An 8435-nucleotide genomic window follows, 5' to 3' on the forward strand; every position below is an offset into this window, starting at 1 on the left:
TGCTAATTTCTTCCTGATCCCTTGAGGTACATCTTCTGGCCCATTCCTCAAACATTAATGTTCCTCCAGTTATGTATTAGGCCCAGCTTTTTTTTTTTTTTTTTTTTGCGGTACGCGGGCCTCTCACTGTTGCGGCCTCTCCCACTGCAGAGCACAGGCTCTGGACGCGCAGGCTCAGTGGCCATGGCTCACGGGTCCAGCCGCTCTGCGGCATGTGGGATCCTCCCGGACCGGGGCACAAACCCACGTCCCCTGCATTGGCAGGCAGACTCCCAACCACTGCGCCACCAGGGAGGCCCCTAGGCCCAGCTTTTTACTTAACTCTGCCTGGGCCACCTTATCCACTCCCATGATGTTAATGACCACCGTTATGCCTATAGCTCCAGCCCACGATCTTTCTCCTGAGCTTCAGAGCTGTGCATCCAGTTGCCTTCTGGATGAACATTGTCACTTGGATGGTCCACAAACTTCTTAACTTTTCCAAAATGAATTCAACCTTCTTCTCCTATTCACTCAACTGTCCAAGCTCCCCCACTGCCACTACCCTAATTGAGGCCTTTGACCCCAAGGTTTTTACAACAGACTTAATCTGACTCCCTGACCTTGGTTTCCTTTCTTTAGTCCATTCTCCATCTTGAAGCTGGAGTGATCTTTCTAAATAAAAAATTTGGCCCAGTCTCATGTCTGAGTTCATAACTCTTCAGTGCCCTTCCATAGTCTTTAGGTTACCGTCCAGATCATCATTATGGCCATTGAGACCCCTTTGCCCCTTTCCTTACTGCCACTCCCTCCCCAAGACAGATCCGCTCTGCCTGCCCACCATAAACTCCCTGAGTTTAGAGATCATGTCTGTGTAAATCATCATTGTATCGCTATTGCCTAGCAGAGTAGAGGACACAAAGTAGGACTCAATATATACCAATTTATCCCTATAAATTTTTGAATGATCTTTTTCTAGCCCCAATTCATTGATAACCCTTCTTCTCAAATGAGGTGCTTAGAGAGGTCTGGTGATTTTGCCCAGAGCAACCCTGCCCCCACCTGGCAGCAAGAGGCACTGCCTCACTTAATGGATGAGGAGGTATGCAAATAACTAGTTCTTTGCCAGGAACTGGGAGATAAGACAGTAACTTAAGTTATTTGATAACAGAATTTCCTGGTCTCTGGGGAAGATGAGGATGTTGATGATTGTAAGGACATGCTTATAAGCTGTGTTTGTGGACCTGAGTGAGGAAAGTTTGGGACAGGAAGAGATGATGGGGAGTTAATACAGATAATATCAATTCTAGGCCTTTTGGCTAAGTTGAAGTGTGGTATCTGTTCTTATCAGTTTAGTATCTATGTCCTTTACCTGAGGACAACGTATTACATTGAGTTTTGGAACAAGGAGATAGAATAGGAGCTTGTTTTGTCAGCTCCATGCATCAACCTGGCATTGCAGTACTTCTAGGAATAGTGTACCCCTTTGGGGATATTTAGTTGTTAAACAAGAGATTTGTTAGCTATAACTTTGGTGAAATTATGTGTCCCTTAGAAAGAATAAGTATGATAAACTATGGCAACTAGATTCATTAGTAAAGGATTTGGTTATGGACTTGTAAGAGGTACTATAAACCATACGAAGTAGTCCAGAACTAGGCTAACAAGCATATCTGTTAATTCAACAACCAGTAATTACTTTATGTAATGGCAGAATATAGCAGTGGTCACCAAACTTTTTTGATTGCTCCCTATCAGTTAAGAAAAAAACTAGAGGGAATTCCCTGGAAGTCCAGTGGTTGGGACTCTGCGCTTTCGCTGCTGAGGGCCTGGGTTCAATCCCTGCTCCGGCAGCTAGGATCCCGCAAGCTGCTCAGCGCAGCCAAAAAAAAAACCCCCCAAAACAAAAAAAAACTAGAACACCCTAATATATGAAGATTTTTTAGGGTAAATTATATTTTATATACATTATCAATTATTTGAAAAGGTAGAAAAATTTTCAGAGGATGAAATATAAATAGAAGTTCACATGTTTTCTTTATAAATCATTGTATTGGCTAAGAGGATGCCTGAAATTAGAATCCTGGGTTCATCTTATGCTTTCTGATGAAGGCCAAGTCATTTTGTCTGTTTGGTAGTTTAGTGCTTCTTTCATGGTGGATTCTTTTTGGTGGACATTAATGTGTGATGCAGAAATCTTCAGCTTTGTGCACTCTCCCATATGTCCATCACCATTCTCTGCCCCAGACCTCATTGCCTTTGATCTTCTAGTCCTTTTCCTTCCAGTCCTCTAATCAGATGGCCAGGCCATTGGCCATTGACCTAGAATGTGTATATATTCTCACCTTGGGCTATTTCTCCTTCTACACAAGGTGGATCATCAGGTGTATAGCTGGCAGATTTTCTGTCTCCACTGTGTTTCAAGACCACTTCTGAATGTGACTGTCATCCATTTTCAGTTGGCACTCATAAGTTAACCCATCTGTAAATCATGCTTGGGCTTTTACTTCCTCCCTTAGCAGGTTATACAAGACACTCCTTATGACTATGGGTTCTTTTGCACAAGGGGTGGGGGTGCTTTTAGATGTATGGTGGATAGCAAGAGGTCTGGGCTACCTGCTCATGCAGTTTGCTTGTGTCCTCTGGTTCTGCTTAGTCTTGATTCTGAAGGTACCATTTCTATCTTTTGAAAGACTGCTGCTGGTCTGGTCTGACTGTTCGACTTAACAGGTCCAACTTATAATGGCAGCAGTTCTGACATAACTCATAACTCATAATGGGAGCAAGTCTGACAACCGACTCATAATGAGAGCATTTCATGGTTACTTAGTGTTTCATTATGAAGTATTCCAATAACAGCTAAGAGTTTTTTCTCAAAAGGCATGTATTTCTCTGTTGTGGACAGCCTGGCCTTGCTCTAGAATTTCAAGCCCCTGCTTTGCCCATTGGGGCTTGCCATAGGCTCCACACTGCATGTTTTTCCACCCTCTTAGGTCTCTTGGATGTTATGGCCTAAGTGGCAGGGCTTTGTGCGTTGCAGCTTAGACCTGCTGCAGAGCCCTTTCCTACTCTGGGTTGCACTCAAAGTTGGCAACTTACCATGTCATCTGGTGTATAGGTGGGAGATTTATTTCTAGGAGTGGATAAGATAGGCACCATCCACACATCCTTTCTGTCTTTTATGGTGGCACTCATCTCTGTCCCTCTCCCCTTACTCCGTAGGATATGGTAATTTCTTTTTATTTACTATCATGGCTGAAGAGTGGGGGAGTTTCAGAGATTTCTACATTGCCTTTCCCACTATGATAGCTCTTCTCTCTTAGACTAAGGACCCAAAGTAGAGGTTATACCAATTCATGAGTATATTAGTTCCACTAAACACTTGGGGACTGAAGAAATTACCTCTTCTGATGGGAATCATGATGATGCTTTGGGTCTCTAGGCATCAGTGTCAGCTCAGATCCTGTGTCTAAAATGCTGAAAATATTTGCACATTCTCCTTTTCCAAATGTATAGTCATCTGAATAGATGATGAATTCCCTTTGGGGAAGAACTGGGAGAGTCATTATAGTTTCATGATCCTTCCCCTAGGGACTTGGTTATTTCTTCGGTAACTGAGTTTTGGATGTGAAAATTGGCTCAGATCCAGGAACTAAGGAAGAGATTTTGGCACCATTTATTTATTTATTTTATTTAAACATTTTTATTTTATTTATTTATTTACACAGCAGGTTCTTATAGTTATCTATTTTATTATTATTTTTTTTTTTTGCGGTACGCGGGCGTCTCACTGCTGTGGCCTCTCCCGTTGCGGAGCACAGGCTCCGGACGCGCCGGCTCAGCAGCCATGGCTCACGGGCCTAGCTGCTCCGCAGCATGTGGGATCTTCCCGGACCGGGGCACGAACCCGTGTCCCCTGCATCGGCAGGCGGACTCTCAACCACTGCGCCACCAGGGAAGCCCAGTTATCTATTTTATACATATTAGTGTGTATAAGTCAATCTCAATCTCCCAATTCATCCAACCACCACCACTCCCCCCGCCACTTTCCCCCCTTGGTGTCCATACGTTTGTTCTCTACATCTGTGTCTCAACTTCTGCCCTGCAAACCGGTTCATCTGTACCATTTTTCTAGGTTCCACATATATGCGTTAATATATGATATTTATTTTTCTCTTTCTGACTTACTTCACTCTGTATGACAGTCTCTAGATCCATCCACATCTCTACAAATGACCCAATTTTGTTCCTTTTTATGGCTGAGTAATATTCCATTGTATATATGTACCACATCTTTATCCATTCGTCTGTTGATGGGCATTTAGGTTGCTTCCATGACCTGGCTATTGTAAATAGTGCTGCAATGAACATTGGGGTGCATGTGTCTTTTTGAATTATGGTTTTCTCTGGGTATATGCCCAGTAGTGGGATTGCTGGGTCATATGGTAATTCTATTTTTAGTTTTTTAAGGAACCTCCATACTGTTCTCCGTAGTGGCTGTATCAATTTACATTCCCACCAACAGTACAAGAGGGTTCCAATTTCTCCACACCCTCTCCAGCATTTGTTGTTTGTAGATTTTCTGATGATGCCCATTCTAACTGGTGTGAGGTGATACCTCACTGTAGTTTTGATTTGTCTTTCTCTAATAATTAGTGATGTTGAGCAGCTTTTCATGTGCTTTTTGGCCATCTGTATGTCTTCTTTGGAGGAATGTCTGTGTAGGTCTTCTGCCCATTTTTGGATTGTGTTGTTGGTTTTTTTAATGTTGAGCTGCATGAGCTGTTTATATATTTTGGAGACTAATCCTTTGTCCATTGATTTGTTTGCAAATATTTTCTCCCATTCTGAGGGTTGTCTTTTTGTCTTGTTTGTAGTTTCCTTTGCTTTGCAAAAGCTTTTAAGTTTCATTAGGTCCCATTTGTTTATTTTTGTTTTTATTTCCATTACTCTAGGAGGTGGATCAGAAAAGATCTTGCTGTGATTTATGTCAAACAGTGTTCTTTCTATGTTTTCCTCTAAGAGTTTTATAGTGTCTAGTCTCCAGTCCATTAGGTCTCTAATCCATTTTGAGTTTATTTTTGTTTATGGTGTTAGGGAGTGTTCTAATTTCATTCTTTTACATGTAGTTGTCCAGTTTTCCCAGCACCACTTATTGAAGAGACTGTCTTTTCTCCAGTGTATATCCTTGCCTCCTTTGTCATAGATTAGTTGACCATAGGTGTGTGGGTTTATCTCTGGGCTTTCTATACTGTTCCATTGATCGATATTTCTATTTTTGTGCCAGTACCATACTGTCTTGATTATTGTAGCTTTGTATTATAGTCTGAAGTCAGGGAGTCTGATTCCTCCAGCTCCATTTTTTCCCCTCAAGACTGCTTTAGCTATTTGGGGTCTTTTGTGTCTCCATACAAATTTTAAGATTTTTTTGTTCTAGTTCTGTAAAAAAAAATGCCACTGGTAATTTGATAGGGATTGCATTGAATCTGTAGATTGCTTTGGGTAGTATAGTCATTTTCACAATATTGATTCTTCCAATCCGAGAACATGGTATATCTCTCCACCTGTTTGTGTCGTCTTTGATTTCTTTCATCGGTGTCTTAAAGTTTTCTGAGTACAGGTCTTTTACCTCCTTAGTAGGTTTATTCCTAGGTATTTTATTTTTTTTGTTGCAATGATGAATGGGATTGTTTCCTTAATTTCTCTTTCTGATTTTTCGTTGTTAGTGTAAAGGAATGCAAGAGATTTCTGTGCATTAATTTTGTATCCTGCAACTTTACCAAATTCATTGATTAGCTCTAGTAGTTTTTTGGTGGCATCTTTAGGATTCTCTATGTATAGTATCATGTTATGTGCAAACAGTGAGAGTTTTACTTCTTCTTTTCCAATTTGTATTCTTTTTATTTCTTTTTCTTCTCTGATTGCCTTGGCTAGGACTTCCAAAACTATGTTGAATAATAGTGGTGAGAGTGGACATCCTTGTTTTGTTCCTGATCTTAGAGGAAATGCTTTCAGTTTTTCACCATTGAGAATGATGTTTCCTGTGGGTTTGTCGTATACGGCCTTTATTATGTTGAGGTAGGTTCCCTCTATGCCCACTTTCTGGAGAGGTTTTTTTTTTTTTTTTGTGGTACGTGGGCCTCTCACCATTGCGGCCTCTCCCGTTGCGGAGCACAGGCTCTGGACGCGCAGACTCAGCAGCCATGGCTCACAGGCCTAGCTGCTCCGTGGCATGTGGGATCTTCCCGGACCGGGGCATGAACCCATGTCCCCTGCATTGGCAGGCGGACTCTCAACCACTGTGCCACCAGGGAAGCCCTGGAGAGTTTTTATCATAAATGGGTATTGAATTTTGTCAAAAGCTTTTTCTGCATCTATTGAGATGATCATATGGTTTTTCTCCTTCAGTTTGTTAATATGGTGTATCACATTGATTGATTTGCGTATATTGAAGAATCCTTGCATTCCTGGGATAAACCCCACTTGATCATGGTGTATGATCCTTTTAATGTGTTGTTGGATTCTGTTTGCTAGTATTTTGTTGAGGATTTTTGCATCTACATTCATCAGTGATATTGGTTTATAATTTTCTTTTTTTTATGGTATCTTTGTCTGGTTTTGGTATCAGGGTGATGGTGGCCTCATAGAATGAGTTTGGGAGTGTTCCTTCCTCTGCAATTTTTTGGACGAGTTTGAGAAGGATGGGTGTTAGCTCTTCTGTAAATGTTTGATAGAATTCACCTGTGAAGCCATCTGGTCCTGGACTTTTGTTTGTTGGAAGATTTTTAACCACAGTTTCAATTTCATTACTTGTGATTGGTCTGTTAATATTTTCTATTTCTTCCTGCTTCAGTCTTGGAAGGTTATACCTTTTTAAGAATTTGTCCATTTCTTCCAGGTTGTCCATTTTATTGGCATAGAGTTGCTTGTAATAGTCTCTTAGGATGCTTTGTATTTCTGTGGTGTCTGTTGTAACTTCTCCTTTTTCATTTCTAATTTTATTGATTTGAGTCCTCTACCTCTCTTTCTTGATGAGTCTGGCGAATGGTTTATCAATTTTGTTTATCTTCTCAAAGAACCAGCTTTTAGTTTTATTCATCTTTGCTGTTTTCTTTGTTTCTATTTCATTTATTTCTGGTCTGATCTTTATGATTCCTTTCCTTCTTCTAACTTTGGGATTTGTTTGTTCTTCTTTCTCTAGTACCTTTAGGTGTAAGGTTAGATTGTTTATTTGAGATATTTCTTGTTTCTTGAGGTAGGCTTGTATTGCTATAAACTTCCTCTTAGAACTGCTTTTGCTGCATCCTGTAGGTTTTGAATTGTTGTGTTTTCATAGTCATTTGTCTCTAGGTATTTTTTGATTTCCTCTTTGATTTCTTCAGTGATCTCTTGGTTGTTTAGTAACATACTGTTTAGCATCCATGTGTTTGTGTTTTTTACGTTTTTTTCCCTGTGATTGATTTCTAATCTCATAGTGTTGTGGTCAGAAAAGATGCTTGATATGATTTCAATTTTCTTAAATTTACCGAGGCTTGATTTGTGACCCAAGATGTGATCTATCCTGGAGAATGTTCCATGTGCACTTGAGAAGAAAGTGTAATCTGCTGTTTTTGGATGGAATGTCTTATAAATATCAATTAAATCTCTCTGGTCTATTGTGTCATTTAAAGCGTGTGTTTACTTATTAATTTTCTTTCTGGAAGATCTGTCCATTGGTGTAAGTGAGGTGTTAAAGTCCTCCACTATTATTGTGTTACTGTTGATTTCCTCTTTTATGGCTGTTAGCAGTTGCCTTATGTATTGAGGTGCTCCTATGTTGGGTGCATATATATTTATAATTGTTATATCTTCTTCTTGGATTGGTCCGTTGATCATTATGTAGTGTCCTTCCTTGTCTCTTGTAACATTCTTTATTTTAAAGTCTATTTTATCTTATATGAGAATTGCTACTCCAGCTTTCTTTTGATTTCCCTTTGCATGGGATATCTTTTTCCATCCCCTCACTTTCAGTCTGTATGTGTCCCTAGGTCTGAAGTGGGTCTCCTGTAGACAGCATATATATGGGTCTTGTTTTTGTATCCATTCAGCAAGCCTGTGTCTTTTGGTTGGAGCATTTAATCCATTCACATTTAAGGTAATTATTGATATGTGTGTTCCTATTACCATTTTCTTAAGTGTTATGGGTTTGTTTTTGTAGGTCCTTTTCTTCTCTTGTGTTTTCCACTTAGAGAAGTTCCTTTAGCATTTGTTGTAGAGCTGGTTTGGTGGTGCTGAATTCTCTTAGCTTTTGCTTGTCTGTAAAGCTTTTGATTTCTCCATCGAATCTGAATGAGATCCTTGCCCGGTAGAGTAATCTTGGCTGTAGGTTCTTCCCTTTCATCACTTTAAATATATCATGCCACTACCTTCTGTCTTGTAGAGTTTCTGCTGAGAAATCAGCTGTTAACATTATGGGA

This window comes from Mesoplodon bidens, assembly GCF_964165515.1.
Source record: "Mesoplodon bidens genome assembly, chromosome: 7".
Taxonomy (NCBI): Eukaryota; Metazoa; Chordata; class Mammalia; order Artiodactyla; family Ziphiidae; genus Mesoplodon; species Mesoplodon bidens.